We start from the raw sequence: 26,778 nt of genomic DNA, 5'->3' as shown, positions 1-26,778 counted from the left end.
ATCCCTTCAATATTTCCAATCCCCAGAAAGTATAGGACATATTTAAAATTCTCCTGGAACCCACTGATTTTGGCTCAACATGTCTCAATCTTATCAAGTCAATAGGGTTCCAATTCTATTTCTTAAAAAAATCATATGAAAGATTTGGTAAACCTTATATTAACCTACTCGCCATGCAGCCAGGTGATGAGATACAGAAAGAGAGTCTGAATATCATAAGGAAGAGGCAGCTGTTAGCTTCATGGAATTTCAAAAGCAACACAGAGTAGAGCCCACAGGCATCAGAGAAAAACTTAGAAGTTTTAAGAAAAGTCTAAAAAAATCTTTAGTTAACCATTTGAAAGCTATGCCCGAAGAAATGAAAAGTTAATCTTGGTATTTTATGTAGACATCTAATCAAATCATCTTTTTCTCCTTTCTCCAGATGTTAACCTAAATTTTCCTAATGAATCATAGTGTCACCCAGTGGCGACTGTATAGCATACTTGGGAAAAAATGGTACCCGTATCAGATGTGGATTGAGATGTAGTACATACAGGAGATGAAGATATATTTTGTGTATTTTCTTTCCACTGATTTGAAAATATTATGCAAAATATTAATGTGATTTTAAAATATTATGGGTTGACTACAAAGAAAGCCCTGAGCTCATGGAACCGGCAATGCAGCATATTCTCCATGTCTGGATCCCCCACTGCCCTCGGCATGGCATCCTACATGAACAGGTGCAGAAGTCATGTGGTCAGTTTGTGACTGAGAGTAATGCCAATACTTCTTTGCCCATTTATTCTGAGTTGCTACACTTTTATCACCAAAGGAGAAAGTGTGTGCCAGTTTTCTTTCCTGTTAAAGGAGGAAGGGAGGGTGAAGGTCACTATTTGCTGTGTGTCCCACAATTTGTAACCCGACTGCTACCAGAGTGGGAGAAAAGTGGGGATGTGGCCATTGGGATGTAAAAGGCAGAACAAAGGAGGAGCTGCCTCCTTCCTTCTCTAGAGTCATTTCCTTTCTTTTCTATTTTCTCTTCCATCATCACAGAATATATTGATTAACATTAAGAAATAAGAAAGCCATCTTTTTCCTATCACGTGTTTTCTTAAAAAAAATCTCATAAAAGATTATTGTTTTCTTCCTGTTGCATCTATTTTAATGACCCATCTCAGGCAGGGTGAAATCAACTACTTATGTAGACAAATATTTAATTTGACACTTAAAAAAATCAATTTGTAATTTACTTTGTTATTTCAATTTAGTGGAGTGAGTCATTCATTTCTTGACTGCTCTACGTGTTTAAAACAATAAGATGAATGCATATTAAATTTATATAGCATTCTATGTAAGCATAATGCCTCTTTATTCCTCACATCCATAAGAGTCGGGGTTTAGCTCAAGAAATATTTATTAAGCAATAAAACTGCTATATATTTAGGAGACAAAACTGAATCTCATTTATAAGTTAAGCATTCATGTACACCTGTCACTCAGTAAATCAAAAGCAATTAAGAGAAACCATTTAGTTGTCTACTAACCTAGATATATAAAGATTTGTTTAATCCTCAGTTCTTGTCTATGCTAATTGGCAAGAACAATTTGATGGTGATTTTGCAGGCTGAAGGGGATGCGGTTTCTGATCACCTAAACATTCACCTAAATTACATTTCAAGTGCTGATGGGAACCTGCTCCATAACTTCCCCAAGCAACGTACAGGACTGTGGTCCTTCCCCTGCGTGTGCATCTTCAGATTTTCAGAGTTCAAATGCTTCCCACTGCAGACTTTCCACAGAAAATGAATTCCCATAGGACAATGCACTTCAAACACACTTAGACTGGAACAAGGTCAGATATGTCCTCAGCTTCTGGGAAATGGACAGATGACACCAACATGAAGACACCACCAATGGGTGCTTTCATTCCATTCTCCCAAAATGATATTGGTCTGGGGCGCCTGGGTGGCTCAGTTGGTTGAGCATCTGACTTCAGCTCAGGTCATGATCTGGCGGTTCATGAGTTTGAGCCCCATGTTGAGCTCTGTGTTGACAGCTCAGAGCCTGGAGCCTGATTCTGATTCTGTGTGTGTCTTTCTCTCTGCCCCTCCCCTACTTGCACTCTCTCTCTCTCTCTCTCTCTCTCTCTAAAAGAAATAAACATTAAAAATTTTTAAAAATTCAAAATGATGTTTGTCCAAATCCTCAGTGACTATAAAGTCTGAAAAGGTGACTACTCCTGAGAATACTGAAACCAGCCTGAGGATAGCTTGGGAGAGACTTGTGTTGCTACCTCCTTGCTTTCTTCTACTTTATATAGTGATGACTAAGAAATAGATAATATCATCTTAAAAATCAATCCCCCTGAATAATGATTTACTTTTCAACAAATTGGATGTCTCGGGATTCTTTTCAAAGTGTTCAGCAGTTAACATCACACCGCTCTCTAAAGTCACAGTAAGAGGCACCACGATACAAGGGTGGTTCTCATTTCATCAAAACCACAAAAAATTAGGAAACGCAAAAGGCCACTCAGCTATTCATAGGACACAGTGATTAGAAGTCAACCCCATGAACACAAGACTACTGCATCACCCAAGCACACACTGAGAAAGGCAAGACAGATGAGCAATTAAAAAAAAATGCTTACTGTATGTTTCTTCATGCATGCTGCTTTGTGTGCGCTATTCCTTTCCCAATGTGCAGACATCTACGCCATTTTAACTGACTACACCCACAAAGAGAATAGGAGGGTGTTTATCACTGCACTTTTAGCCCATCATTGAGATGAACGAGCAGACATTATTGACCATTGACTATGGGCTAAAACTCTAAGTTCAGAAAAAAGAAAGGGCAGGGGAGAGAAAGAGGCAAGAAGAACTAAGAGCTGTAGCTATTTGCTATATGGACAGAGAAAAGCAATGCAGTGTGGGATCTTAGAGGAAGGGGATTAATCTAAGATATTCCCAAGCTAGGCCCCATAACCAGTGTTCTCAACAGGGGCCATTTTGCCCCCCTCCCCTGGTGGATATTTGGCAATGTTGTAGACATTTCTTTTTAAGTTTATTTATTAATTTTGGGAGAGAGAAAGAGAGAGACGAGAGAGAGAGAGAGAGAGAGAGAGAGAGAGAGAGAGAGAGAACATGACCAGGGGAGGGGCATGAGAGAGGAAAAGAGAGAAAAGCCAAGTAGGCTCCGTACTGTCTGTGTGGAGCCTGATGTGGGGCTTGAACTCACCAACCATGAGACCATGCTGAACTGAGATCAAGAGTCAGATGCTTAACTGACTGAGCCACTCAGGTGCCCCTAAACATTTTTAATAGTCATGACTGGAAGTGCTACTGGCATTCAGTGGGTGAGTCCATGGATGCCCAACGGACCCCACAACAAAGAGCTATTCAATTCAAACTGTCGATGCACTGCCATGAAGAAACTCTGAACCAGTGACATGACGCTGAACAAGTTATTGACCTTTTGGAAGCCCAGGTCTCCTTATCTGCATAATGCTGATAATAATACAACAGAACCTTCCTTGAAAGGTGGGTAAGGATATTGTAAGACATAATCCAAGCAAAGCACTTCCTCCAGCTACCGGAATGCTGATTGCCTCATAAGTATTTCTTTAAATAAATTTATTGGTAACAGTGCCTGTGTTTTTCACTTAACACAAGAAGATGTGAAAGGAAAATATAAGAGGCCACGAGAATAATCGCTCATTTTAAGTTGTAATAGTATAAAAAATAAAATTCAGTACTCACATAGTCAAGTTTGGTTCATTCCAGAATATTTCAATCTAACCGCATCACCAAAAATAAAAAAGGAAGCTCAAATAAAAGCAGCATCCCAGAACACTTCCTCATCATTCACCAAGCAAGGGTTCCAGAACTCTTACTATAAGGCTGTTGAAGACAAGACAGCCTTGTGGGTAGTGTTTCATCCGGGAAATTTTGGACTAAAAGGAGAATATGAAAACTTATTATCATTTTAATATCATCTTTGGAATATGAGCTCTCATTCCAAGGATGAGTTTTTATTTCAAGTCTTGGAGCGTTGTAATTTTGTTCTTTCGAACTGTCAAGGGGGACCACATCTGAAGAGATAGTTTTCATTTGCCTGTTGAACCTGTGGTAGGGTCTGAGCAACAGCAAACTGTTCACTTAAAAAGGAAAAAAAAAATTCCACAGTCAAGTCCTTCCATTTGTTGAAACAGTTAGAAGTTGAAGAGCAAGTCCAGTTAAAACAGCCTGAGAATCGAATATGTTTTTCTGCTTTAGATGGTGAAGGGGGCCAGAAGCCACAAGATTGCACATCAAATGAGCAAACAAAACAAATCAGGGAAGTCTTGGACAGCAGGAGTAGCTCTTCCACAAGAATTCTTTGGAAATGGTGTCTGTTGTCAGTAGCAATTAGAGTGACCGAGATGAGCTCTGCTTTTTTTTTTTTTTTTTTTTTTTTTCCATTCCTTAGCCATCTACAAACTGGATTACCAAGCAGGTTTTTTTTTTTTTTTTCAACGTTTTATTTATTTTTGGGACAGAGAGAGACAGAGCATGAACGGGGGAGGGGCAGAGAGAGAGGGAGACACAGAATCAGAAACAGGCTCCAGGCTCCGAGCCATCAGCCCAGAGCCCGACGTGGGGCTCGAACTCACGGACCGCGAGATCGTGACCTGGCTGAAGTCGGACGCTCAACCGACTGCGCCACCCAGGCGCCCCCAAGCAGTTTTTAAAATCTACTTCTGCCCATATTCTGAAATGCTGGAAGAATATAAATTTTTTTTTTAAATATCATTTTGAAAACAGTGTAAAAGTGAGTTTCCTCACTTGATGGTAAAGCTGGAAATTGTAACACCTTACCTAAGACATAACCAAAGGGCAAATATCAAGTCAGATATTAGCAATATAAAATAATGAGATTCCCTGATAGCTAAACTGGATAATACTGATTTATAAAGGGAAGGCAACTCCAAAAATTACAAAAAAAAAAAAAAAATCTCTACTATTTTTAACATTTACAAGCTACGCGGGAATTACTTTGATTCACCTAAATTCCATGAGAACCAGCTTACCTTCCTGTGTTGACATTTTGGATGTGAACTTCTTCCTTCTGACTTTGAGAAATATCATGGCCCCATTATACAAATGACAAGATCATTCCTCAATTGATTCTGTGTCTACTATGCCCAGGAGAATTTGCCTGGCTGGCGTTTTAACTTCAATTGCTTAAAAAAATTAAACCAGGATCCCTTTTTATATTTCACTTTTTATGTTGAAAAAAAATAACAAAACACCATATTTTCAACTCCTAAACTGTGGAAGAACTGACACCTCAGTAGAGGGGGAATTTATCAGGACTATGAAACACCAGTCTGAGGCATTGTTTCTTTTCTTTTCTTTTTTAATTTCATTTTATTGTGGTAAGAACAATGAATGAGATCTACTCTCCTAACAAAATGTTAAGTATACAATACTGTACTATAACTATAGGCGCAATGTTATACAGAAGATCTCTAGAACTTATTCACCTTGCAGTAAGGAAACTTTATGCCCATTAAACAAGCATGATTTCTTACACCAGCATTGTCAGTGAAGTCAGTGAAGTTGCTAGAAGCTCAAGTCACACAGCCCCCTGTGATTGAAGCCTGGCTCCACTGGCTGTGTGACTTGTGGGCAAGTTACTTAACCTCTCTGTGCCTCATTTACTTCTTCTATAAAAAGAATTACATAAGTCATATATTTTGTATGTTTGTGCATGTATATGTGTGTATATATGTGTGTATATATGTATTTTATATATGCATGTGTGCTTACATATATATATATGGCAAATAGAACCAATGCCAAGGAGATAACTGATATAAAAGTATTTGCTATCATTATTGCTGACTAACAGCAAAGCTGAAGCAATGGCACTCTTGAAGAACATTAAAAAAGGAAAATGTAGGAGTGCCTGGATGGCTCAGTTGGTTAAGCATCCAACTCTTGATTTCAGTTCTGGTCATGATCTCAAGGTCGTAAGATCGAGCCTCAGGTCCAGCTCCATGGAACCTGCTTGAATAAAGATACAAGAGGGCTGAGATTCTCACAACTTGAGATTCTCTAACTTTCTCTCTCTTTCTTTCTCTCTCTCTGCCTAAGAGAAATAAAAATAGAAAAAAGAAAGGAAAATGTATATACAATTCTATTTGTCAATTATTCCTCAATAAGCTACGAGACAAAAAGAAAAGAAAATGCAACACCTCATCTTTGTTTCCCAGCTCTTCACCTAAACCCTGTCACAGAGTCCAAGGCCAGATGGCATTGTCCAATCTCTTATGATTTAGATATATATAATATGAAGAAAATAAAATTCACCCATCCTTAATCTCCACAAACTTTATTCTGAAGAATCTAGAACTCTAAATAACACATTAAGTAAAATAATACCTAATAAAATACCCAACACATATACGTATACTCTCCTGTATAACACACACACACACACACACACACACACACACACACACACGGATTCTTTATACTGAGATTACTATTTTTGGTTACTTTACTCTTTAACTTCAGGTTTATTTATTTGCAAATAAATTCTACCTTATATTTGTGACCAGAAATAAGTTTTGTGGTTTTTAAAATAAGGATAAGTTTAGTACTTTTCTTATAACTGAACATTACCGAGCCCCCTTTGAGTGGGGAAGGCAGTATTAGGCAACAATGTAAAATACTGTCCAGAAAAATGATAGTCTGGGATGAACCAAATCTGAAAAAGACTAGTAATGGGGAATAAAACATTTGAGCAAGCAATCTTGCTCTTTCAACCCAGAGGGGAGATACTCAACTCAAACCTGCAGAGGGATGGCTTTGAAAGGCTTAGGGACTGGAGACACTTATTGAGTGCTGATGACAGATGACACCACAAGCATTATATCTCCCTTAATCTCACCTCCACCTTGCAGGTAGCTGCAAGATTAGACCACCATCTTCCAAATAAAGAAACCAGGGTTCAAGGTCACACGGCCAGTCAGCAGCTGTGGTAGAAGGCCAACCACATTTCCTGGTTCTAAGTTAAATATTCTTTCACCATGCCACAGAAGCCCTCCCCTGTCTCTTGCCTTTCCTCAGCCCTCTTGTATTTTTATTCATTGCCTCTCCCAGGCCCCCCCTGCCAGCCCCCCCTTGCATGCTTTTTGGATGATGCCCCGTTTGCAATGAAAAGTAAGTGGGGGCACAAAAGCCTCATATAGCTCCCACACAGAAGGCCTGACGAAGGTAGGGCCAACGATGCCCGGACACGCCAGTACTGTCACAGACACGCAGCTGCAGACATGCACACCGCCTCTGCAGGGCTCATAAAGCAGCTCTCAGTGCCACTCAGCACCCTGTGTCGGCGGGCACCTGCGGCCAGCCACCGCACAGGAAGTCATTCTCTGCGGAGGCCAGGCAGGCCTGCCATCTGAGCAGAGAAGTGGCCACAGGAGCCCAGAGGAGGACGTCTGTCCTCTGTGGCTCTGGAGGGCATATTGTCATGTCCTGAAAGACAGGAAGGGAAGAAAGAGCTGCAGAAGTGGCTAAGGAAGAACCTCCAAGCCTGACTGAGTCCAGTCACCCAACCTAGGCCCTCCGTGTCTACTCCTGCACACGAATACAGAAAGAATGCACGATTCACAAGGCCTTTCGTGGCTTTAATTGGCCTCCACATTTTTCTCTTTAAACGCTTCAGCACTTTCTTTTTTTTTTTTTTTTTTTTCATGTAACGTCTTCTGCTAACTATTTAAACAAGGATATAAGTGCAGTGCTCCCAGTCAATACTGTACAGCCTGGTACGTGCACATCCCATTCATAAAAGACATTTCCTAGTCCTGTGCAAATACTAATCAGCTCTTCCGTTTGGCGAGGCAAGTAGCTACGGAGCCCTAGTTCACTGTTGCTTAAATAGAGATTAAGAGGAGAGCAGTTGAATTGTGGAGCCTTCCCTAGACTGAAAGCTCCCAGGTTCCGGAGAATGGGGGAGCCCATATTCTCTGAGGGATAAATAAATAAATCCTATCACAGGGATAAAGACAGTCCAGTGCATCACAGGAGCCAATCAATAACAAAACACCTCGGCCAATCACCGCCTATTCTTAAAACATCCTTCTAGCCATTGTCAGATTCTGATTAGCTTAAGAAAGGCCCCCTCCTCCTTTTTCTCCTTGATTTTCAGGAGGTTCCTGCATTCACTCCCTCCAGAGCACTGCAATCAGCATGCAGTGCTCCTGCCTGGTAAAGGAAGTTAGATTTTCATCTTTGCACAATGCCTGGAAGCAATACCCTTTAAGTGGACCGGCAGTCTGATCTTGACTTCATCCCGTAGGCGCTCTGGAGTGTGCTCACAGCTTCTCCCTATGGCATCCACTGCCTTATTCTGGGTGTATCTGGAGCTACTCAATTGGAAGTTTTCTGCTCCCAAAATTCATTGCTTTAACCCACATCTGACTTCTGCTCATGGTAAAGAGTGCCCATCAGTCACTCAATGGATTAATTCCTTGAAGCTACTATTTGGGAAATCTGCCCATTCCACTTTAGCCAACAGCGAGATTTTGAATGAGTCAAAAGTGTTTCCTTAATTTCTGATTTAACAAAACGGGTGCACTTTATATATATTTTTTTCTCATTACCTCTACTACTTTAAGTATTATAGCACAGTATAAAAATTGTATAAATTAAAATTAATTTATCTTACAGAAACAAATTTTCCATAAGTATTTATTTTTGGAAATGTTAGGAGAGGCAATCTCACCGTCAGGATTGGATCCCCCTACCTCCCTCCCATAATTTTCAGCATCTTACAGAGATTATTTCTCAATGAGTTTCTGCATACAAGTCTTAGAGCCCTAACCCTTCACAAGGACAATCTCACTCCTCACACAGGAATTTTCTCTAGGTTCTTTCCTCTCAGATGGCTTTCTAATTTTCGATAAGTGCAGGGGACGGGGGTGGGCAGGAAGCTTAGCTTTAACCCACAACGTTGTTCAGTGAAACAATGAGCAATTTTTATTCTGAAAAAAATTATACAGAATATAGGAATACAGTAGAAATATAGGACAAAAATTAACGTACGTCTAACATATATGGAACCCTACGAAATGATGTCCTTTTCCACAGTCACTACTTAACATCTCTCAACATTAGGTGCTTTCATCCTGAGTTGGTAATAAAAACGGCTAGACAAACTGAGCACTTTCTTAGAGGACAAATCCGTGCACGAGTATCTCCTGTAATCCACACAACGACTGCATATGATCGAACTATTATCCCCTTTATACACATCATGGTAAGTAGCTATGTTGTATCTATTGGGTGCCTAACTATGTGCCAGACATCTTATTCCAGATGTCTTCATTTAATCCGTACAGTAGCCTTATGAAGTCGGTTCTCTAGTTACTCCGATTATACCAAAGAAGAAACTGAGTCCACAGCGGGTAAGTAACTTACCGAAGAGGAACACCAATAAATGTCAGAACCGTGACCCAGACTGGCCTGATTCTACACTTCATAGCCACTTGGCTCTACTGTCTCAAAACAAAAACAAAAACAAAAACAAAAACAAAAAACAAAACCCTAAGTACAAATGAAAATCAATGAGTGGGGCTGAAAATGATCTCCCAGAGTAACTGGACAAATAATTTCTACTTCTTTCTTTCTCCCCAACTCAAGCTTTCTATCACTTTCATAGAGGCTCCTGAATTCAAACAAACCATGATTACCAACCCGCTCCCCCTCCCTCCACACACACATCATGTAATTGTAAGAATAGATTACATCAAACTAATGCTCATCTGGCTGCTGAACAGAATCATATCAAAACTCCATTCATTTTGCATTATCACCAGCCTGCATATATAATAGGACCGGGGCATATCTTGCGCCTGGTATATCATACAGGGTATGGGGTGACAGCTGTTAGTAAGTAAATATCTTCCACTGTTAGAGGTACTGCTCACTATAAATATCCTCTCATTTAAACTTCCTAAGAACGTTCCAGAAAGACTTCTTATGTACAGCTTTTAGAGACATGAAAACAGAGACTCAGAAAAAATTAATAGTCAAGTAAATATTTAAAATTAGCTCTTCCTCCAAAGCCTTTAATTTTTCCACTGACAAACTGCACTGATGATGCTCTCCATTTGCGAACCTCCAACAAAAGAACAGCCAGGGTAAAGTAGGAACACCACAAAAAGAGAACCGTGCCCCTCACTGTAGGGAAACGCATAAATTAATGCCAGATTGCATCCACGTTTGCAGGTACAGCTGTCATCCACAGCCCGGGCTTCATCCCTTCAAAGGCTATGACCCAAACTGAAATGCGATGACAGAATCATTGTTGTCACACGTCCTAATTGTGGATAGAATAATACTCAGAAATAACACTGCAAAATAACCCCAAATATTAGATCTCTTTTTCATTCCGGTGAAATATGGCAAAGCAACTTTGGGCACTATCTTCATAGCCCCGATAAATACACACACTTTTTTCCTGAATAAAAATAAATAACTTTATTATTAAAATCTATTTCTATAAATTTAAAAATCATTGATACCATATAGCAAACTTTATGACTATTGCACAGGGAGAATTTAACCTCTTATTCCAGAAGAAAATGGAAATCGTCCAGTGCTAACGTGCTGCACTCATCACTATAGACGTCCATGAGGACTGGGGCTTTGAACCAAAGGAAGGGTACAACCATCAATTTGTTCCGAGAAGTGGAGACGTGGTAGAATTTTCTAAACTGTTTAAATTAGGGCTGAATGGTACAGTCAAACTATTGTTTTCCTTTCTTTGACCACTAAATATAGAGGCCAGTCTTCTCTGGGGTAGGTGGCATCCTGTAATGAGCCACGTGAAGCCTCGGGCTTGTCACTCAGAGCACTGCTTGCTCTGTTCTAGAATCCTGGAATACTCCATGACTGCCACAGCAGCCTCCGGACCGTCTCCAAACAAATGGGAAGCTCATTTGCATAAACCTCATTTCCATTTTATTCATCCTCTGCCCAAATCTAGATCAGGATATTTAATACCATCGCGCCATGGGAGGTCACAGGAATTTAAAGGGCATCGTGGCCAACGATTAGAAAGCATACGTTCCAGAGTCGAGTGTCTATCTGAAATCCAAAGCTGAAACAAGAGAAAGCCTGATGCCAGACACAGAGTTAAGAAAAAAGGACCAACTAAAAAAACATCAACAGGGAAGAAACTAGAACCATCTCTGTGTTCTTCTCTCTCTACAGATGAGCTAGAAAGCCACCGCTGAGGAAGTAGCTATGAGGCACACCAACTACTTCACTTGCATTTCCATATTTAGTCTTTTTCTACTCCCTGATACCTAAGTAAAGACCCAGAGGAAAAGAAAGTGAAAAGGCAGGTGGTGTTTTCAATGTTAAACATCCTCTAAACAGCAGAAGTAAGATTGGAACGCTGTAGTCCCTGGCTTGTGACTCCATCCCCTTCCCCCAGGGGATCTCCCTTCCGCTGACCTGTTGTTTTCTGACATTGTTCTTCATACAACAGGAATGTGTCCTAGGACGTGTAAACCAAAAACTCAGCGATTTACTCAGCGTTTGCGTGTTTTCTTCTCCTCGACCACTAAAAAGACGGAGACAAACGGTTACCTTCAACTCAACTCTCCTGAGGTTTATGAGCCAGATTTTGAGGTCTGTGTGTCAAGGTTATTTTCCAAGAATAAGTCGGCTTGATGTCACGGTAAATGTATGCGCACACACCGCACGCGCACACGGGCGCGTATGTGAACCCGAATTTCTTCAGTACGCGTGATCGCATTAGGAGGAGAAAACAAAATGACTTCTGGAAACTCTGCAGAAATCCTGCAACACCAACAGCACCTTCTCTGGCTCATTAATTCTGGCCTAAATTTGCTACTGTCAGGCAAATCAGGCACGCTGACCGGCAGACACCCACCTGCTATTAAGCTGAATGTGCCTGGCATCTTGACATTCTATTGACTCCATTCCAAGGCTTATGTAAAAAAGGCAGCTCAGAGTCCAAAAGGAATTTTAGCCACAAATACTTTGGGAGAAATCCAAACAACTAAAAACAGAAAGAAAGACAAGATGCACATCTGAGTGACACAATTGAGACAACCAAAGCAGACTACTGAGTGTTCAAGGACAAATCTACAAATGACCCAAGCACCCCCTTTTGAGAACTACTCATGTTAAGAAATTCCAATAGCCTAGGCATCGAATGACCACCCCCCCCCTCATCTGGATTATTGGCATATATCCTCCCAAGAGTATTCGTTATTATTCCAAAGGTGTTGCTTTTAAGGTAGACCCTGTCAGTTCTTGCCCTCTAGATTTCTATACAGATTCAGTAAAAACTCGCTGCATTGTAAACATGGTCCTGATAATGACAAGGGATTCAGGTTCTTAAGTAGTTACGATAAACCAGAAACTATGCAAAGGGCTTTAAAAGACTGTGTCCTTTAATCTTCCAAACAGCCCTATGAGCCAAGAGTTTGATTTCCATTTTACAGATACGGAATATTGAGGTTCTGAGAGGTAAAGTAGTTTTCTCCAGGTAGCTGGAAAATGAGATACTAGGGAAGAGAGAGCATCAGAACGCAGTTATAAATTTCCTGAAACGTCCCAACCCTTAGCCACCCCCTACCCCCAATAATTCAAGCATAAATAAAATGAGTATACACCCAATTTCCTAATCCTGGCACTGATGGCTTTGGTGGCAGCTGCTTGTCACCATCAAATATGCATAAACAGGATGGCCCTGGGGGTGTTCTTTAAAACCAGACCAACTCTCTCTTACTTTCGTCCAGAGAAGGCAAACATTTCAAAATCAAAATCATATATACATTAAAAAAGAGAGAGGGAAGGAGAAACCTGTAAGCCCACCAGGCAGCATGAATTTCAGCTGGCTCCCACTCCTCCCCTCTGGCTTCTCACTCCCACCAACCACCGCACTTCAAAGAGGGCTCTGAGAGGAAGGGGGGCATGAGACCCATCGGGGCCATCTGGAAGAAGGCTCTTCTGCTAAGGGGAGACTAGAATATGAGTGGAGATTCACTGCAGATGCCAGTCAACTCAAATAAAGAATTCAAAATGCTTTCCAAAAGCTGATTCCTATCAGAGCTGCTGGGAGGACCAGAAGATAGAAGGTTTTTCAACCGGAAGCGATGTGTTTCTGCTGCACAGATATTTCCCAGGTTTATAAGACGGTTCCAGGTTTTGAAGTGCCCGTGTGGGTTGAAGGAGCATAGACAGCCATCTAGATTTCAGTTAGACTCAGCTTACCCCTTTTACCACCTGACAGGGGTGTTTCACCCTCCAACAGAGCTATCTGTGACTTTGTACGAGTCTACAATTGGAAGGAATACTCTTCTTATAAAAGTGCTCCTACATTGAGCTACATAAAGTCAATACATGAAATAACCAAAAACCAAGGTTTGTTAGCATTCCCCAACCCTCAACTTCCCTACTCTGCTATGGCCTCTATTTTCTTGGCCAGCGTCAGCCCTAGGTAGGAGGCCAATGCATCCTTCCCACCACTTGGCCTCTGATTTGCAAGGTGACTTCTTAGAGACAGCCACTTGGCCATGGATTCTTGGTTTATCATCCATCAGTTAGCATTGCTACTGCTGCCATTATTATTCAAAATGGTTATATAAAGATGTTCTCATCTGATAATGATGTTTGCAAAATGCTTTTACGCCACCTAGTCAACAAAGTGCCCCTGTGATTTTTGTGTAGGCACGAGTCAGCAAAAGTGCCACCCTGGAATGTTTAGCAGTTTTCTTAATGGTTATACGTAGAAATAGAGAAAAAAAGGGGGGGGGGGTCTATGTATTAAAAACAACAACAGACTGGATGTCCTTTTGTGCATGGTTGACAATAAAAAGAGCAGCACCCAGGCAATATTAAAAATATCTGGCTCTTTCCTCCTCAACTCAGAGCTTGACAAACTCTGTAAAGGCAGTGATTGTTGTTTGCTGAATAAAGGCCCAAGTCTGTCCTTGACCTTCTGGCTCAAGTCCTATCGACAGTAGAGGAAGCAGAACACACATATCGAAGGCAGGACATGGTCCTCAGAAGCTAAGAAGATGACTAACAACGAGCATAGTGCCTAGAAAGCAGAATATCCAAGGGGGTCACGGATGCAGGGAATTAATAAAAATCCATGCACCTCCTTTTAATGATAGCAGCACTAGGCTAGTTACTAGAATTCTCCTCCTCACGATACACTCAACTCTCCTTAATGTCAACAGGAGTTCTGTAACAGCACTGCAGGAGAAAATGGATTCATACGTCATTTAAAATGAATCATTTCCCTTCCTATCCTCCATTTTTATACATACTGACAAAATACAAAAATAAATTTTAAAAAATCGATTCAGCTTTGTAGTTTTCTACTCCAACAGCAAACGCAAGCATCAGAATGATACGATTTGAAAGCCTTTGAATAATTATTTAAATGGGGTCACCCACAATGGAATCCCACGAGCCTCAGATTTGCCAACCCAAAATGAAAAATACAAGTGGCAATCCATTACAAGGTGAGTCAATTTGGAGGCTCCCATCTTCTCTTCCTTGTTTATTGTGAGGTTTGAATTTCCATTTTGTTTTTAACAAGGGTGGCAGAGTTCGCTGACCAATGGCCGGAGCTATAGTTAGAGGAGTAATAATATTTAAGATCATGGGCAGAACTGGCTTTTCACTTTTTCTAAACAGAAATACAAACCATGTGCTCATCATGACTTTCATGTCAAGGACTTGGGCTGGCCATCAGAATGTTTGCTCCCTTCTTAGCACAGTAGATGAATGCTCTTGGGGATCTGGAATGCCTCCAAGGTGTATCTATAATGCCCTTTCTCCAATGTAATGGAATATATCTACCATCAAGCAAGTAATTGGTTTTAATATGAAGAGCTGTAAATCTGAATGAGTTTGTTAACAAAAAAAGACAACGTATTGTTAAGTTACCCCCAAAAGGTACAAGGCAGTACAAACTGCTTGTTTGCTATAAAAATTATATGCTCAGAAATCAGAAAACACAATCTTTGGCTTTCCTCGAAAGAATGCTAGAGGCAATATGTTGATTATTTTTCAAAGGAGGGAAAGAAGGTGTTGAAAGCTCTTCCCAACATGTAAAGTTCTGAGTTTGCAAGCACCAAACACAGAATAATGATAATGTTTTAGCACTTTATAAATTTAAGTTACTCTGTCTACTCTTTGGAGACAGTAAATACTTTTAGACAAAGTACAACGTCCCTGCCTCTATGCCCAAATAGAGGAAAACAGGCAAATACTTTAAAGCATCAGAAGATAACCATGGTGATGAAAATACGTAGCTCTTGTCCTGAAAGGAAAATAGGAAAACACATGTAATTAAAAAAAAATAGCAGTGAATCTGAAGGAAACCCAAATAACTGCGGGTTTGGTCATGAGTTTCTGAGACTGCTTCTGATGACCTGAATTTCAAATACGACACAAATTGTGAGGAGAGAAAGATCATTTTATCTCCGTGGGTCACTGGTGAACTCAATAGTAGGTTATTAATCAGAGAGAGTGCAGACAATAAATAAGCAAGGTTGTGAATAATCTCTTAAAGAGTTAACGCAATAAGTATCCTAGAATATACCCTCCCAAATGGACTTTTACAGGCAGGAGGGAATTAAGGTTTACTGAACTCCTTAAAAGCCATGTCTCTCCCAGACACTGTGCTAAGCACTTAACATATATTACTTGCTTTAATCTTCTAGATAGCCCAGCCAAGAAGATAGTATTATCACTTCTTTACAGATCAACAATTTGACACTCAGAAGCCAAGGCACTGAATGGGGGAACTACGACTGGAAGGGGGCTGAGGTAGAACAAAGGCAGGCCCCCATTCTGTCTCTTCTCGTGCACACACTCACTGCACCTCCCAGAGGGGCTGGACGTTGCTGCCTTTGGCCTCTTCATTAATGCTTTGCCTCACAGGGAGAAGGACAGTCCGAGGCATGGTTTTCAACACTTGCTGTAAGCAATGTTGGTTGGGGGACTTGGGAATCCAAACTGCTCCTCTCTCATTACTACTGTTAGCTGCCCTTTGCATGAGAGTGCCACTGGGGAGGCCGATGTGCCTGTCCCAAAGCAGAGAACTATCTCATTTCTCTAGTTCCAACCTAACTTTAAAAAAAAAAAAAAGTGAGTCAATTTGGAGGCATTCATCTTTTCTTCCTTGAGCTGCAGGACCCCTTAATCCATTCTAAAACAATGTTTTGAGGGGGAGACAGGGGTACTGATAGGTATTTTTTGAGTTTGAAGAAATATTTATGTAAGACCTAATCAAATTATCAACAGCCCCAGAAAATGAGAAATAGGGTTGCAGGTCACAAAGTCCGTTGTCCCACCCACCTACACTCCATTCAAAGGCATCTGGAAGTATCAGATATACACATTCAATATTTACCTGCAGTATAACATCGGGCCCTTTTCACACACAAGGACTTGGGGGGGATGATTTGGGTTCAGGTTTCGAGATCTCAGTGACATGGGAAAAGCTCAGGAGCAACGCTTGGGAATAAACAACCTTCAGGGTGATAATCCGGTTGGGTCCAAGCAGCTGAACTATTTCCTTGGTAATCACAACCACCTAGTACAGACTCTGTGCGAGTATTTGTCATCTTCGCAAGACAAGTGTGTCCATTAAGTGCATGGAAAACCACGCCCGATAATTTATTAAATAAAAACCAAAATGAAAATATTTGCTTACCCAATGACTACAGGCCTTTCCCGCTGAGTCAGTCTATAATAAGGGTGGGCGGTACCCAGAAATCAATTTCAACCTAAATGAATCCTAGTGGTGTTGGCAATGACACGGTCTCCTCTCGAATGATGGCCAATGCCTTTGTTGCCTATCGTAAACAGCATGTCCTGGGTAAATTTTTTTTTTCCAAAAGAGACTAAAGAGATGCAACTCAATGACAGAGGAAAATATTCCATTTGGAAGAATAACTATTTAGGAAGACAACAAATTATTCAACAGGGAACTCTTAGGTTCCTCATAAGCCTCACATCAAAATAGAGCTCCGTGATTTAGGGAGAAGGTGGTTGGTAGCCACATGAGAAGCACTGGAACAAATTTCCACATGAAGTGATGGCTTAATAGGAGCCATGTGGCTAAATTCCCCTGATCTCTAAAAAAAAAAAAACCCCAATTTATTTAAGAAATAAGAGTGAATTCAACAATGGCAAAATGCAGCATAAAGGCAAAGAAAGGAATAAAAGATAAAAAAGGCATCTTCAAATTTCTTTCTAATATAATGCTCTCAAAAGGATCAAGATACAAGTTAACGGACAGTACCAAAGTCTCCACATAGCCTTTTTGTGTCAGGATCCTTTATGACTTCCTAGTATTAACACTTGTGAAACACCCAAGTGTTAGATTTCTGTCACATGAAAGGCTGCCAGGTAAAATAAAATAAGATACAAACAGAGCATAGGACACATGTATGCAATTATATATATGCATATATTTATACATATACATTCACTGTTTATCAAAACTTTGAATTTAATTGGGCAGGCTGTATTTTTATGTATCGAATCTATTAGGCTTATGATCAGTCATGAGCTAATTTTGAATGAACTATTTTTGAACCGGTGAGTGGTGCAAATCATTACCGTGCTTTGTGATTTCCTAAGAAGGCCTTCGAAAATGCTGACTCCTGAGACTCCCTTACAGATTATTTCCCCTATGGGACAAACAGCACTGTGTTTGCCTGCTTGTGGGAGAGTCTGGATACACACATATTTGAGAAAGACTGTTTTAACCCAGACTAATAAAAGGAAATGAGGAAGACACAATAAGTTTGATTTCTCTGATGGCTCAAATCACTCCATTAAGCCTTTAGAGGGGGGTCAGATGTCTGAAATCTTAAGTGTTAATGTGAGAATGTCCAAAGGAGATCATGTAATACCCAAATACTGGTTAATGAAATATTATCATGGACCACTTCTTCACTACTCAGAGGAAGATGCTGAGGGAAAAATCACTCACTCAAAATTCGCAATCCAGAATCACGACCGAGAATAGCATCTCTGACACCTAATGCCAGAACTCACCCCATGCTGTCATTTCTAAACAATTCTTCCTTACATCCTGGCTTGAACAGCTGAAGGAGTTGGCACACCCAACAGAAGGAGCTGAGACATTTTTCTATCCTTAGCTAATGTGTAAACTCCTTAGCTACAAAGTAAGTGTCCAATCACAATATAGCATAAAGAAATCCACATTTGAATCAGGAATTATCTCAACAGATGTAAGCTGTTTCTTCATTGTATCGGTAAATGTTAACATAGCATTAAAAGTGAGTAAAGGAAAATCTAATTGCACTTTACTGAATATAAAACTCAATTACTTTTTGCTTCCAAGGATATGGGGTGTGTGTGTGTGTGTGTGTGTGTGTGTGTGTGTGTGTGCATGCATGCGTGCATGCGTGTATATTGTATCTGTGGTAGAAATGATGAAGGAGAAAGTGTTTCCTTCTCTTGCTATCAGCAGACTTTTTTCTCTGTGATATTCTAACCATTTAATATAACTCCTCCATTTACAATTTAGCCCTCCATTTAAAATCGATGAGAATTTGCCTTCCATGGACAATATCTGACAATTCTAGGTTGCTAACTATGAACTTCAAATGTCCAAAGGCATGGCTCAACCATGAGAAGATTTTAACATAGAAAGTATGTCTAATCAGTTGTAAGAGTGGCCAAGAACTGGAGAGTTAAAACTGAAGCATGGTCTATAATTATTAGAACTTCAGTAGAGTGGAAAGTAGCGATAAAGAGTCTCTTGAGAGTTGCTCAGACCTCCGTTTAAATCCAAGTTCTACCTTGACTGTCCATGAGATCTGGGGCAGGTTATTCAAACCCTCTGAGCCCCTTAGTCATTGGCAAAATGTAAATACCAGCATGTAACTACAAAAACTACCATGAGGATGAAATAAATCAGTATGTGTGAAGTACCTACCACATGGAAGGCCACACGGCTCACTAAATGGTAAGAATGAGAAGCAACAGCGTGTGTTCCTCTGGGCCCATTGGGTCGCCATGTATTTGCTAGTACAGTAAAAGCTTTGCAAGCATAATTCATTCTGGAAACACGCTTGTAATCCAAAGCACTTGTATATCAAAGCGAATTTCCCCAAAAGAAATAATGGAAACTCAGATGATTCGTTCCACAACCCAAAAATATTCATATAAAAATAATTACAATACTGCAGTATAGTACAAAATAATAAAGAAAATACAAAATATAAAGAAAAATCAACAAATTAATCTGCATTTATCTTTGAAAGCCTTCATGGCTGGTGTGAGCGTGACAAGAGAGGAGTGTTATTGTGTAGGACGACTTTCACTATCACTAGTGGAATTATTGCTATCTATTGGCTCAATGGAATCTTTTTCTGCATGGGGGTCACTTTATACACTGGCATGGATGTTGACTACAGTACAGTATTAATCAACTTGTCAAGTACTGTATTTAATGTAACTGGCAATAAGGCAGCAGAGGAGAGGGTCTATATCTGCAGGTAGCCTGACCTAGAATGAAGCTAAGCATTCCTAAGCTTACTCTTGAATGGAAAAGCAAAGGACTGTCCATAGGTACTTTGAAGTGACATAAAGTACACTCGTGCCAGTTGGGGGCACCTTCCCATGTTCTGAAAAGTCACTGGTTTCTGCCAAACACTGTGGCCTGAGACCGAGCATCCAAGTGTGGAAGACAATCAACCACAATCCCGCAGTGAGAGAGAGAGAAAAAACATTGGCTCAGTTGTGATCATGTGATGTTTGGCATCCTGTACTACTCATATTGCAAGACATTGCTCATTTATCAAGTTAAAATTTATTAGAAATGTTTGCTCATCTTGCGGAATATTCCCAGAACAAGTTACTCACAATCCAAGGTTTTACTGTTCTTAGTTTTGAACTAACTCTGTACCTAGCTAAGTGGAGGGCAAATGAGCAGGAAAAGAATATCAAGGCCTACTTACTGTCTGCATATAATTGTCTTATAATCAATTAGCCAATACATGCTTGGATAACCCCTGTCATGAATATTGGACCTGATTAATTAATGATGATAATACAAAAAATTCTAAGACATATTGCCCTGCTCTCGATGTCTTGGTTAAGGAGATAACTGTACCTGCTTGAGAAGTTAATGAAAATAACAGCAAAATAACTACAACAAAAGGGCAACATAAAAGTAAAAATGGCAGTTGATGGATAGCTGATGAATTATGAGAGAAGTTGTATAACTGATAACACCGATGAGCTCCAAGGAAAAGGGAACCACCATGAGTTGAAGAAATCCCAGGAATTCATCATGAAGATAAGCCACTTGAGATTCACTCTGAAGCGACGTGGGACTTAGATAAGCAGAGAAGAGAAAATCCTAGGTTTCTGATACAAGTAAAGCTGCAAAAATGAGAAAACACAGGGCCCAGTGATGACTTCTAGAAAGATAGTACATTACCCATGTCATTATAGCACTGAATGCTTGGCACAAAAGATGAACCATTGCTATTGCTATTTATTTTTGAAAGAGACACAGTGCAAGCAGGGGAGGGGCAGGGAGAGGGAGAGAGAGAATCCCAAGCAGACCCCACACTGTCAGTGCAAAGCTCCATGCTGGGCTCGAATTCAAGAACCATTAGATCATGACCTGAGCCAAAACCAAGGTCAGGCGCTTAATCGACTGAGCCACCCAGGCACCCTATGACCATGGCTATTTAGGCCCATGGTTCTCAAGATTTTATTGTTTGGCTCACTACCATACCACCATCAGATAATAACAGAGATCATTTTCAAGATGCCACCCAAAAATGTCTGGGGTTGCTTAGACAAGATTGATTGTAGAGTATATATAATCTTAGTAAGTTGGCACTAATGCCTCCCTCCCCAACACACACACACACACACACACACACACACACACACACACATTTTCATTTCACTGACTATAAAACAATGGTGTCTCTTGACAAATGGTTTATACCATGGGAAACAGGGGCCATTAACAGCTTTGGCAAGCCCAATCAAGACACATTTGATAAGGAAAGAAGGTGCTAACTGTATTCTTCAGACGTGAAATGCAGAGTCAGAGAAGGAGAGTCCCACTATAGTTCTGTCTCAGTGGACTTGCCTCAGCCCACCTTGCTACTCCACTATCTTATTACTCACGTCCCATTCCACCATAGTAAGAAAGTTACGGAAGTACCAGACAAATAATGGTTATCTTTGATTCCCTTCTTTGGCATCAATCTTTAGACAGGCTTTGGACATGTCAGTGGAAGGGAAGAGCTCAGAGTTTAGACAAACTATTTTCCTTTGTTATACCCACATTAACCAGCCCACCCATTGGATTATACTCTTAAACTGCCAGTTAGGCACCATTAAATGAAAATGTCACAATATGCACTCTCTGCTCACCTAATAATGTAATATTCTCCCTATCCCATAACATTCTTTATGTTTCTAGTTTGCTAACGTTTCTGAAACTGATACACAAGAGTGTGATAATTTCCACTTAAAGAGATTTTAGAATATTAAAAAATATTACAGCAGATCCAAATATAAAAACGTTATGGCCAACCCTAAGTCAACACCATGGTAGACTCTTAAAATGATGTGCTCTTTTGGAGAAAAACATTAGCAGATAGCGTCCCATACTGAAATAAAGTATATCCTTTTAAACCACTCAAGCTTGAGCAAAACAGATGAAGAAAATCTCTGGGTTCCAAATCCTTAGGAATGTCACCAGGCCCCATTACTGTCTCACAACCACATAAAGACAACACCACCGAGAAACCTAAACGGACACTTTCTCTAGAGACAGGTCTCACACACTTGAGGAAACAATGCTTTAAAATCTAGACTCTTAATTCAGTATAGAGTGTACTGAAGAAAAAAAAAGAAGTAAAACGGGATATATTAAGTTACCAGAGTTGTTCTCAAAGAAATAATGAGAATTTAAGGGAAAACACAAACAGAAAGAATTCATTAAAACCATACACTCCACTCTTTGGTCCTTCATTAAGTGTACAAGTTAAAGCCCATCTATGCAGTGTTTTAAAAAATAATTGACCTCTAAATGTGAATTCATTTAGCTGCTTCCAATACTGTGGTCAGGTTGAGGTAAGAAAGTACAACTATGAATCCTAATGCCTAAAACAAAAAAAAAAGGAGTTGAATTATTGTACGTTCAATTTTCATATCTACTGAGTTATTTAGAATATCCTCACATAGATTCTAATCTAGAGTTGAAACTTGAAACCCATGAAAACCAAGGGCTTTCACCTTTAATGGTCAATGCAAACTTGGCAAAAGAACAAGAGAACATCTTTAAAGGAGCCAAGGTCTAATTTACATGTCCAAGTGGCAACTTCCCCCTCTTGGGTGATGGCTGTCAATACCAGAAGCCAGAGAAGGGGGATGGTAGAGACAAAGAGTGCTATTTTGTGTAAAGGCAGCTTGTCAGTTTCTGTTCTTGGATGTTTTTCTTACGTTGAAATATGATAAGCCCATTCGGAGAAAGCCTGCTTAGAGAATACTGTGGCAGATGAAATGGACATACCAACATCTTATAAAAGCCGCTAAGATTCACTGTCACATTTAATGAGCATGATCCCAAAATTGAACCGACCAAAACTTTTAGGAGAAAACATCTTGGTAATGGCAGCATTTGTGATCATTTTTATTGCTAATGTAAAACCCCTCCAAAAGCACCGAAAGAGAATGCTTTAATACCATTACTTCAGGATTGGTATTCTGCCATTGGCTCATCAGTGTTTAGCAAGATAAATGTATTTTTCAGTAGCTCTGATAAAAAAAACAAAACAAGCCATGGTAACCAGAGGGCTTGGGGACAAAATAAGCCTCGTCTGAAATCCTTAAAATACATTTCTTACTGTGAGTGTCTGCAGACTTTTATTAGAACTCTAAAGGACTCACAGGGTCCTGGCTCCTAATGTTCCCTTGTCTCTAATGTTCATCCCTACGGGCCAAGTTGAATGCATCCCAGTGTGGTGTTTGGTGCAAGAAATGATCTCTTGCCCAAACCGTCCTTGCCCTGCCCTGGTTCCATGGTCCCAGCCCAGAGAACTCCACACTGGGTTCCACACTCCCATTTGGAGCCTGCTATCATGTTCTGGTCAGCCCAGGGAACCAGAGGAGCTCAAATTTCCCCTTTACTCCATCCCAGACTGGAAGAAGGAAACCTGTTATCGACACTGGTAGCCTTAACAATACATGGTCAGCTGCCAAGAATCTGTGGCAATGACAGAGCTGCTTTGAGCAGACAGGGTTCTTTTCTTTCTAGAAATCCTAAAGAAGTGCTCAAAAGCAAAATGGTAATCACCAGTAGAGGCTAAAGTGCCCTCTTTTTGCCCCAAAGAGTCTTCACTACTTTGCTACAGTGCCCCAAAAGTCCATCATCATTCAGTCCTTCTTTTTCAGGGAAGGAGTGTAGTTTCCAGGAAACTACTGTTAAAATGTTAACTATTGGGGCGCCTGGGTGGCTCAGTCAGCTAAGTGTCCGACTTCAGGTCGGGTCATGATCTCTCGCTTTCCATGTGTTCAAGCCCCGCATCAGGCTCTGTGCTGACAGCTTGGAGCCTGGAACCTACTTCAGATTCTCTGTCTCCCTCTCTCTCTGGCCCTCCCTTTCTCACACTCTGTCTCTCTCTCTCTCTCTCTCTCAAAAATGAATAAATGCTAAAAAATATTTAAATGTTAACTATTTATCATGAAAGGGTTAACTGATCAGTTAGTATGATAGTTGGAATTTCTGAGATAAAAGAGAGACTGACCTACAAATCTTTAAGAGAATAAGAGGCAGAGAGACGTGGCTAATATATGCCAGGCATATACACACCATGTCCATTAACCTCCGAAGTCAGTAAAGCCTGCACCATTTTACAGATCAGGAAACTGAGTTTCAAAAGATTTGTAACTGACAAGAGAAAGGTAAGGATCCCAAGAATAGGAGGAGAGAGTAGGCAAGGTGGGGTTCCACAGTGAGGTGTCCTCATTATGGCGAGGTACGGGAGGCAGGATTGGGACACCTGGTTCCCAGATGAGGTTCATGGAAATAAAGAAAAGACAAAAACCAAACCAAAACAAAACAAAAAAAAACCCAAAAAACAAACAACAAAAGAAAACAAAACGAAACCAACAGCTGGTTAACCGACGGTGATGCTCAATCACCATTTTGGTACCCCTCTGGTCCAGACATGCTCCAAGCTTCCCGAATACGAGCACGTTTCTTAAGGAAAATCCCCCTTTACATTATATAACACAAAGAAAGTTAAATTCGTTTGGAGATATACCTAGCAATGACCATTTTCTTGGTGTATTAGTGCCTCACATATGGTCATTAAGGTTTTTCAATCATCTTTTAATTTCAGTGTTCATTCTTACAATAATTCTTTTGATTGCCCAAGCAGGGCAGAGACACTCCTACTGAGTGAGAAACTGAGTGACTGGCCTACGACAGAACTAGAACAAAGCCATGTGTCTTACCTCAAAGGTCCGTGTTCTTACCCTGGCACTTCCTTCCCCCAACTCAACATGGTTCTGCTTTTACTATCTCCTCTTCATTTGTCCCATTATGAAACAAGAAAGAAGCCAAATTCTCAAGAGACCAACCACAAGGAGAACAGGGGTAATTTTGAAATAAGTCGTAAGACTCCTCACTTAGTGGCTCTGTACAAGCCTTCTATGACTCACCTGCTGGGAGCAGGGTAACCCATATTCTTCATAGAAGTTAAGCAAGATAAACATTCCTCTGATCTCTACAGGAAAGTAAAATTCACTTATCAAGTTATTTACTCTGTTCTAGGCTCCATTCTAGGCCCTGTGCAGACATTAACTCATTCAATCCTTACAACCTCACAACAGGAGTACATATATAATTATGTGCGTTGTACCCAAGAGACTGAGGCAGAGTGGTAAAGGAACTTGTCCAGTCTCCTACGTAAGAAAATGGCAGAGTTGAGGTCTGAGTCCAGACTATCTGGCTCCAGAATTCACGCTCTTAATCCATACAATATAGCAATAGGGCAAGCACACACAATGTATAAAGACAGTCCCCGTTTTCCTAGAAAGCGCCATTTGGACTAATGGGAAAAGTCTGGAAGGAAGCTTAGAGGTTCTAAATACTTTTGGAGTTTCTATTATGTGCAGGCACCAAGCTAATATTGGGAATACTGTGTTCACAACAGTGCCCGGGTGCCTAAAGAGTTCTGCGTGGACATGTCAATGTGGCAGCTGAGCCGGATGGTTCTAACCACTTCTGTAAAGCTCGAATCCACAGTCCTGCTCCCAATTTAGGGCTGTGTTAGCGCACACATCTTTCCTGGCCCAGCTGCCTTGGGAGAAGAAAGAAAAAAGACTCCTGAGCACAGGTCTCATCACATTTTTCATTTAAATATGTTCCAATCGATGTGTCCTTCCTCCAACTCTGGTTGAATCACAAGAAATTCTGTGTAACCGGTGGAAACTATTTTCATTACTTTTTAGTCACAACACAAATATTATACTGTTTGAAAGTTTTCCACTGTACTACCGTTCATCTGGCAGAAACAGACTGTTTTCTTCATCATGACTAATTCACAAATGACCAAACTGAAAAGGAGTTATACTTGCTTCATTCCTTAGAAGCTGATACCGGGGAGGGATATGTTTCTTTTTATTCATGCCAAATATTTGATAGGACCCAACAATGAGATTATTTTTCAGCCACCAGATGACATTTTCTTTCCCTTCAACTAGGCCAGGAATATAAATCCTGTGTATTCTACCAAAAGTATTTGGATCAACTACTGAGTAATACCAAACACTGCATTTTCCAAAATGCTGTCACCTAAATAGAAGCCGAGATTCCCATCCTTCTTAAGCACGTGCACACACACACACACACGCACACACATACTCTTTGAATGGTAAGAATGGCTCCTTTAGGATTAGCCTTGAAAATTTACCAAGTGTTATCTTACAGGTTGAAAAAATCAAGATGATAACCTGGATTCCTTGACAAAGCCATTTTATTCTTAGAGGGCAAAGTCTGATTCCAGTCTTGAATGCAATAATAATCTGTTACTTTGATCTCTCAATGAAAGTTTCCCTTGTAAATTTCTACAATTAGACCCAGCTATCATCCAGTGAATACCATCTGCCCTGACCCATGAACGCGTGGCTCACCATGGTACTTCAGTCCACAACACTGAACTTTCCCCCACGTTAACACATCTAGAAACTATTGTTGGCTCATGTGCTCTCTTTAAGGCCTTCAACCAGAGAGAATTAGGCAAGTGCCAATATGAAAGAGAATCTATCCAGTTAGACCATACCTTGTCCTCCAGTCCCCATTGTATGAATAATCAGGATAATTCATCAGAAAACTACTGGCATAGTAGCATTTGTAAATGTCTCTCCTTTTGCGGTTTTCCTCCACTAGGTCACCTGTCAGCGTGGCCTAGATTTGCCAGAGGGCCAAGACCCATTTTTCTTATTCTAATGGTTGGAGGTTGGGGACAATCTTATAAAAATTGGTGCATTTTGCTTATTCTTATCCTCTATTAAAAGCACTCCACAAGCAGTGACTTTTTTCCCCCTAAGATCTGGCCTGTTGGTTGGCATTTTGTAATAAATTCCATTACAGGTTCTAAACCTTCCCAAGGACCCATGAATTCAATAGGTACGCATACATCAGTGTGATGTCAAGCACATTTTCCCTCAT

General features: G+C 40.4%; 1 protein-coding gene and 1 long non-coding RNA gene across 3 annotated transcripts in view; one reads left to right on the top strand and one right to left on the bottom strand.

The window, feature by feature from the left end:
• Positions 1 to 26,778, bottom strand: part of FLRT2 (fibronectin leucine rich transmembrane protein 2) — a 103,213-nt gene that overhangs the window by 39,142 nt on the left and 37,293 nt on the right. The gene's annotated exons all lie outside the window — the stretch shown is intronic.
• On the top strand, positions 4,353 to 6,461 carry LOC123584173. Its single transcript, XR_006705211.1, has 2 exons — positions 4,353 to 4,479; positions 4,708 to 6,461. It is a non-coding gene; the product is annotated as an uncharacterized LOC123584173 (long non-coding RNA).

This window comes from Leopardus geoffroyi, chromosome B3 (genome assembly GCF_018350155.1).
Source record: "Leopardus geoffroyi isolate Oge1 chromosome B3, O.geoffroyi_Oge1_pat1.0, whole genome shotgun sequence".
NCBI lineage: Eukaryota > Metazoa > Chordata > Mammalia > Carnivora > Felidae > Leopardus > Leopardus geoffroyi.
Note: the sequence above shows the minus strand (reverse complement) of the source record. Positions and strands in the feature narration are given on the sequence as shown.